Raw genomic sequence first — 9,024 nt, forward strand, 5'->3', positions numbered from 1 at the left:
GGTTGCATTCGCTGTCTGGCCTGGCAGGGGTTCATGTTTCGAAAGCTTGGCTGTGCAGTGGCATGTGAAATATGTCCCCCATGTTGGGACGACAGGAGGAAAGTAGAACAATAGGGCATGCTAATGTGTCCTAAAGCGTGGTGCAACTGGAATAGACCAAGGCCTTGGTTAACAACACATACTGTGTGTGACAGAATGCTTTATAACGGGTGGAATGATGGGTTACTGAAACTATTATGTTTTAGGATTGGATTATCAAGGAACATTAATGAAGTAATCTGAAGTCTATGGTATAAAGTCTGGTTGATCCGGAGTTTATCATCTTGAACAATCGTGGTCAAATTCACAACATGTTTACAACCGTAAACCCCTACAACTTGGGTTACGTACTGTAACCCAGCTTCTATGAGTATAGGCGCAGCCCTCTAAGGCTATCGATATTGGGTAATCCCACTGCACATGTGCAGCACTGACAGACTTAATCCACGCTCACCTATGAGGTGGGCCCCACTTACGGACTCACTTCCGTATAAATAGGAAGTAGTCCCTACAATCTGCTCCCACACAAACAGCTTTTCTCCAGCTATTCGCGGAGCCAGTGGGGCCCGAACCTTAGAGGGCTGCGCCTATACTCATAGAAGCTGGGTTACAGTACGTAACCCCAGTTCTATATCGTATAAGGCTTCACTCCCTAAGGCTATCGCTATTGGGTTAAGGGCGAAGCAGGATGTAGTCTACGCCCCACTGTTCCATCCGTTTACCAGAAGCATAAAAACACACCTACTCAATTAATAACCCATGTCCATTTCGCCATGCTTAATGGAGCCTCACATTCCCAGGGAATATAGCATTAAACAATGAATATTCTCCATAAGGGAAAGAAGGTAGGCTAAATAGGCTACCTGTCGTTATAAAAAGTAGAGACCAAAGTCCCACTTGTTAAAACGATCAAAGAGGGGGAAAAGGGCAGCTCTCTAAGTGCCGACAGGCAGGAGAGAGGGCACGCAGTTGAGTACCCGACATTACTTACTCTTAGGCCCTGGCCACACGAGGACGATAACGGTAAAACCAAGCGGCAAACTCTGGGGAAGAGCCGGGACGCCAATACGGAAGTGCCACACACTGCAGTTCATCCAGTGGCCAGTAGGAGCAGTCTGCAGAAGGGAGCAATTTCCATAGACCCCCATGTTAAAATGCCCAACTTTACACCAGAAATAAACATGTTTACATCGTGGTTCAAAAAACCATATTCTCTGTATAGTTAGATCCCCCCTTCATGAATATGGATTGGGGGGGTGAATTATTTCTCAACTCATCTGTTGAATTAATATTAAGCCTTAAAGTTATGCATATATTAGGGCGTGGTCACATTGAGTGACAGCTCTGTCAAGTGACTGCTGCTGCTAGCTTCTTGTCTCTCTGCTACCTGCTCCGTGAAGCTACAGGCACTCTGCCTGCTCAGTTCAACCAGGGAACACAACTTCCCACAAAGCCGGCCGTGGTTGTTTGTTTTTCACAGTGGCGTTTTCTCCTGGAGGCCAAGGGAAGCCAGGCTTCCCCTGTTTTTTCGGATTGTAGTTATAATTTTAATAAATACATAAAAACACTTCGTTTAGTTTAGGAAATTATTTGTTGTGTGTTGCTGCCGGCCCGTCTCTCCCCCATTCTCATTGAGTATTTTACAAAGAGTGAAACAGTAGATTGCACTCTCTGTTGCAAGAGGAGGCTAGCCGAAATTGGCTTCCCTTGGTGAAAAAAAATGGAGGGATTGACCAATCAGATGAGGCTCACGTCATGCCCCTGCCGACCTGTGATTGGTCAAGGCCATGCCAAGGGAAGCCAGAGGCGGCTGGCTTCCCTTGCCTCACAATCCAATCAAATCGCATCAACTTAGTGTTGCAGTGACGCATCCTAAAACCCGTAAGTAAGCTGCGCTCGGTTTCCCTCCACAAAAAAGCAATGGGAGTTCTCCATAGGATTTTGGAAAATAGCTCGAAATAAGGTCAGTGGAAAACGAACCTGTTAGATAAATGCACGTTTTATTCAGTCGGATAATATCCACATGTCTACCCTACTTTTATAATTTTCTAATCATAAATCTAATCGATCGCCGTTAGAAAGTAGCAAGCAACTGAAGCAAGTGCAATTATGGAGGGTGGAGATTTGGAGTATTTAATCAAAAATAATTGTACTAAACTTCCGCTACAGCAGCAACAACAAATACAATCTGATGACAGGCCAATGCCCAAACTGGAGCTGTGTACAGCGAGGAAAAAAGGAGCAAATCGGACGTAAAACGTTAAAGGTCTCCTGATTTAGTTTGTGAATGAATGCTTATTAGAGTTTGGGCTGGAGAGTGCGTGCGGACCTGTCGGTTAGATAACAGGCGTGTGTAAGTCCTGCATCTGTATGATACAAATGTGTGTAAAATTATACCGGGTGCTGTAATCACTCATCTGGTTACGTTATTACATTGACCACCACACCCCCAACCCAAAAGAAAGGACGTATTATTGGCTTCCCCTAATTTTTTCCCCACGCCACGCTACTGGTTCTTCATACTTATATATCAGACTATTGTGACTCGCTCTGCGGTTAAAACAGACGGTGCATGAATGCGGTTTTGCCGTAAGTGAAATGTGAGTACTTTATTTATGTGTTAATGATTTTAATCAGCTACGTAATGAATGCTAAGGCTTGGGTTAGCGTGTACGCGAGTGGTAGCTACATCGGTACTAACGATGCTAATAGTAGCCTCCAAGTTAAAATCATAGACTATATATATATAAAGGTTAAAACGAAATAGACAAGTGTTAAGCGTTAAATGGGATAATACTGTAGAACAAACGGCTTCTGTTTGAGGTTGATAAAATAAGGTCATCCTTGTAACTTAGAGAGATATTAAATTGGCTATGCTCAAGTATGTAGACAAGCTAACGTCGAAGTAGTGTATGTGAAATCAACCTCACAATAAGATGTGTGTATATTACAATTATTAATGTCATATTTCAAGATGATTACTTAGATATTACAATATGGTTGGTTGAGCTGGAGTTCATTATTGAGCTCACACGTTAACGTCACAGTCATCTGAAGAACGAACCCAAACCTTGTTGTTTTTATTAATTGCATTACCAAATGGATATCAAATAAACAGTAAGCATTGGTAACACAACTTCCAAAGTTACAGTAAAATAAAAAGGACCCTGACTCGGACAATACACAATCCAACATGTTTAACAGAAGATAATCAGTTATATTGTTTGTACACATGGTACTTTACATATATATCTGTTTGTTTAAGGTGTCCAGGTGATGCAGACAGGCTGGAGCAGAGAGTGAGAGACAGAACTGGACTCCTCACAGCAGTGAACTTCAGCACAGGTACAAAGACTCTTTTTTCATACTGTACAAAGAATCAAGAAAGATATTGGTTTAAATAAATGAAGTATTGACTTGAATACACTGATATACATTCCATTAAACAATACTAAATACTAGATCACCTACACATCAGTGAAGTTGAGGGTTTTTTCCATGCAAAAAGTTACATTTAGATATTTAGCAATATGACTTTGTCAGCTTTCTAATGTAATGTATTGAAGGCAAAGATATTTAACACATAGTGAGAACTACTATTTATCTCTCAATATTGTCTGTAAAAAACGTCGTAAAAGTTATTCTTTCAGTGAAACAACAGAGCAAGCTTCTACAGTTGCACTACACACACACACACACACACACACACACACACACACACACACACACACACACACACACACACACACACACACACACACACACACACACACACACACACACACACACACACACACACACACACACACACACACACACACACACACACACACACAGTATTATTGTATGAGAGAGATTCCAGGTTGAATTGAGTCGAATATTTGTAATATTCAGAGGTTGTTGTGTTTAATATTCATTATAATATTTGTCATTGTTCAAATGATAATAAACACACATATAAAGCACATTTGTCCACTCATATGTTGATAAGAGTATTAAAAACTTGAAAAATATCCCTCTAAGGTACATTTAGAACAGATACAACATTTGCGATTAATTTGCGATTAATCGCGATTAACTATGGACAATCATGCGATTAATCGCGATTAAATATGTTAATCGACTGACAGCCCTAGTTTCCTGTCGTTTCTGTTAGGAAAGGACATGCGTGAAAGACACGACATTTTCTCCTTCTCTGAGGGTCAAGAAGAACATCCAAGAGGACCATTAAAAGCTGATGTTATGAGATTTTACGCAAGGTAATTTTAGTTTGTCAATCACAGGGCTCGACATTAACGACTGCCCGATGGCCCGGGGCCATCAAGTATTTAGCTCGGGCAATGAAGCCTCACCTGCTGGTTGCCCGATCTGGCAATCTATTATGCCAGTATCATGCAGCTCGCGGATCCATTAATGAGTGACCCGACAGTAAAACTAAACATATCTATAACTAGTTTAGGTAGTTTGAGAGGTAATTAAAATAGCTACGTGTGATATTCTAACCTGAAGTGTGTGTTTTGTCCGCTCACCGCTGCAGGTGATTATGCAGAGCTGCGTGTCGAGTCTCGACTCGTCAGCAGCAGCTGATCTCTGTAATCCCGTCAGATTAGACTTCACTCGCGTTTATGTCCATATCGATCAGATCTAGCTAGTTCTAGATAATGATATGACTACCTGCTTATTAAAAGACACCTAAACAATAAGCGTCGCTATGCAACCGGGTGAGGCCGCAAAGTATAGCGCAGCATTATGCATTTGTTTACATGTCCACCGGAACCCAGAGGCATTACCAACAGATCAACGCACAATCAACCCATACAGGACATCTCTTTCTCCACATTAAGTGTTAGACATTAGAATTGACTATTCTTGTATGTCACATACTCTTCTTGTCTGTCACATAAGTGGCGCAACTGAAGCGGTATTGCACTAAAGGGAAATTATTTTGACCGAAGAGATTTAGATTTGCAGGCTAACGGGAACTCTGAAGTCGCCATTTTGTGTGCTACGCGGATGCGCTCGGCTCCTCTCGACTGCTGCTCGGGTCTGCTCCCGGATGAGGAGGCATTCGTTCGACCAACTTACAGTAGATAACATTACAAACATTTTTAACAGGGGCCATAATAGTGTAAATAACGTTTGTTTTGGCAGTTATAACTGAATGTAATGTTTTCTACTTTTTTACATCTGGGAAGGCATTTGCCTTCATCAGATGGAACGTGTCGAGTGAATGAGTGAGAGCAAGATGATTGACATTGATGAATGAAAATAGAAGATCAATTTATATTCCTATAGTACTACTGACTTGTGAGGATAACTTGTAATTAGAACTGAAAACAGATACATTTATTAAACTGTATTATGGAACTTCTGTTTTTTTATTATCATTCATACCACTTTTATTGCCAGATAGAGGGTTCCGATCATAAAACACAGAGACCATACAGCCATACCATATTGAATTGAAAAATACAAATCAGAATTCTTCAATGTTGACATGACAATGATAAATTAGTCTGGATATTGAGAAACAATAGAAAAACATGTCTTAAAACAACTCTCTTCCCTTCTACTTTAGGAGAGGCAACAGATCAGACTAATATGCATATGTTTAAAAGAATAAGTATTTTAAACTTACATGGTGGACCAGAGTCTATGGTGTGATGATTAAGTGACAAAAAAGTATCAAATTATATGTATTCTGCATAATTGGGGGGGGCGACGATACAAATTAAAATTTGGGACACTGCTGGTTATATCCGGGACAATACAAAGTAGAATTCGGGACAGTTGTGGGACACTGAGGAAAAAAGTTAATTTCGAGCCCTGTACACTCCATCAGCTGATTATTTCTATTTGCTTCACTTTATGAGCTTCACATCACTTGTTCCTTGTACCGCAGAGTTTGCAACATCACAAATAAATGGGGCCAATCTTCAGTCAGATGTGAATGTGTAATCTAACATTTTCAGTAAGAATAATGGACAAAAGGAGTGCAGATACAAATACAATTTATTGAAATGTGAACCAAAAGTTAATCAAATGTTTTAAATAAAAAGCACATATGGACAGAAGGTGTAAACCTATTAAATGTAAACACATTTAGTCAAATAAAGTGTCAGACTAGGCCTGTGCAGTTGGTATCAGCTGTGCCCAGCATGGGCTCCTCCATCAGGCCTGGTCCTCCTCGCTGAGGAAAGACCCTCAGTCCTCTCCAAACCAACAGACAGGACGTCCATCACACGGAGGTTTCTCCCTGAAGTCTCTGCAGCTCTCTGGACAACACGCTGTCTCAATCCATCCACACTGAATATGAGAGGAGGAAAATGAAAATAATAAATGCTTTAGACAATAAGAAACATAAAGTTGACTGTTGAGTTGCTCAGTTTTTTTAGATTGTCAATACTATTACTGTATAACTAATATATCAGGTTAAGAGGCACATTCAAATAAAGATTGGTCTTTAAATACATATTGTCTTTTGAATTGTTTGTCTAAAGTCAAGGATCTAGAACTGGTACTTAGTTTTAATGATACAGTCTGGTTATTATGCTGTTTGGAGGAGGCCTCACAGGTAAGCGCACTAACTAGCTACCATCACATGTACCTTAGCTTGGCGGGAGATGAACTCTGACGTCACTGTCGAGCCGTTAGTGGCCGACTCCGCCTACTAAGGGCTTCTGTGACGGACCGGTGAGCGGAGCGAAATACACACAAAGAGTTAGACCTAACACACTTAGCTATTTTATCTACCTCTGGAACAAGCTAAACTAGTTATAAATATATGTATTCTTCACTGTCGGGTCACTCATTACTGGATCAGTGAGCTGCATGAGATACTGACAGGCTGTCAGGAGAGAGAGGGGGAGAGAGGAGAGAGAGAGAGGGGGAGAGAGGAAAAGAGAGCGCTTATCCGCTCATTTCTCCCGTGTTATTCTCCAAGTTAATGTACATTTGAATAATGTACTTAATTTGAATGCATTAATTATGTTGGTTGTTGTTTGTGGAAGCGCCAGTGAATGAGCCCCATTAACTGAGTTTTAAACATCACTTTAAAATGTATAGTGATTTGAAGTGACTTTTTCAGTCGGGCCCCCCTTGGGTAATTGGAAATATTTTCGGGACCCCCCAACCCGGTTCCCATCTATATTGGTAGGATTAATTGTATATTGTTGTAAAAACATTACATTGTCTCTAATAATAATAATAAGATCAAACTATAATTGTATATTTTATTATGGATTACACATGAACAAAAGTGCTTGTAATGGATACTGTGAATTAATTTGGCCTAATTAAAACTAGCAGGCCTTCTTCCCTGAGTAGTAGATTTTTTAATTCAAATGTCATTAAGGAAAATATATTAATGAACTACTTTTTCTACTGCAGGTTGCAAACGATCACATCACTCTACCATTCCTATTCCACACGTAGCCTATCAATGACTTGTGTGTGCTTGCTTTCCCTTGCAGATCTTCTCAAATCGGGGCTGTTGTTTTGAGACTGCCACTCTCAGTTCATTCTCAATGTTCAGCATCTCGTTTTGATGGCAGCAAGAAAAGCCTATCTCACACAATAGGATGTTGCAAAAGGCAGCATTATGCCAACAGCTCTCTGACCAATGAGAATAATAATAATACATTTGATTTATATAGCACACTTTAAAAACATAATCTTTGCTTCACAAAGCTAAAAGGAGAAAATAATAAAATAAAAAAATCTTCCCGCGCCCCCCCTGCAGTACCTCCGCGACCCACAGTTTGAAAACCACTGTTTTAAATGGAAGATCCCCATAGGCCCCCGCCCCACTCGATCGGAGCATCCCTAATGTAAGTTGCGCTGACAGGTCCACACACTAGGCTTGTTTTAGACGAGCTGCGGCTCGCCTCGAAAGTAGACGAGAATAGCCGATCGCAGCCGGGGGAGGTCTCAAAAAGCTCGCCTGAAGTCGGACGCGCGGTGCTGTTACATGTACAAATTGACGTGCTTGATGCGAACAAGCCTTTTGGGGGGCGTGGTTAAAGTTGCGCATGCTCTATGAGCGCACATACGGGTACTTCTCAGGCATGACGGGTAATCTGTGACGTTTCGCTCTCTCAAAAGTTGGGCCATTTTATCTTCATGTGCCAATGAGCAACTCGCATGAGGCCCCGCCTCCCACGCTCTATCCAGTTCTTATTATACATCCATGGTGTAAGAGCACTGAATATAACACAGATTCCAAGCTGTCAAGTTGCATTGTGGGTAATGTAGGCACCAGGTTTTAATAAAGAATATGGATTCATGGAATACAACAAGCAATATTTGGATTTGCAGTATCTCAGGTTTTGATTTTATAGTGCGATTTTGATCCTTTGTATAAAAAAACTGTTTCAAGTATATGAACAAAGATGGGTGGAGAAGTTTTATCATGATATCCACAGTTGATAAATGTAAATCTCTTGGCTGCAACATTTCAAGATGAAAAAAGCTTATTGCATCAAAAGAGGTAAGATCAAATAAAACGAGAGAGGAAATATATAGCAGTGAGGCAGGAGCACGGTTCACTTGAGGTGTCATTGGCTGTTCCCAACGGGCCAGCGCTAATCCTGCTGCCGTTTTATGATCTACCAAGTGCGTCAAACAGTTTCCATTCCAAACGAATCCTCCAGCTACCTTTCCTCTGAACTCTTACTCCACACATCCAGGGATCCTTGGTCCAAAGCCAGAAACCCAAGGCCTCCATCCAAGGCAGGGTGTTACTGAGAGAGAGTCAAACATATTCAGGTTCATCTGTCAGTATCTCTGGAGAAGAAGCAGCTGGATGTGATCCAACGACGAATGTTCTTTCAAAGGGAATACAATGAACCGTCAGGGTCTGGATGCTCTCATTGGGTAAATCTTACCCTGATGAGATCAAGTCGAGTCAGCTTTATTACTGATTAAATGAAATATGCCAAATGTTCCTGACATGTGTTGCTGCAAACCAAAGAGAGACACAAAAGT

This window comes from Gymnodraco acuticeps, unplaced genomic scaffold (genome assembly GCF_902827175.1).
Source record: "Gymnodraco acuticeps unplaced genomic scaffold, fGymAcu1.1, whole genome shotgun sequence".
In the NCBI taxonomy this organism is placed as follows: Eukaryota; Metazoa; Chordata; class Actinopteri; order Perciformes; family Bathydraconidae; genus Gymnodraco; species Gymnodraco acuticeps.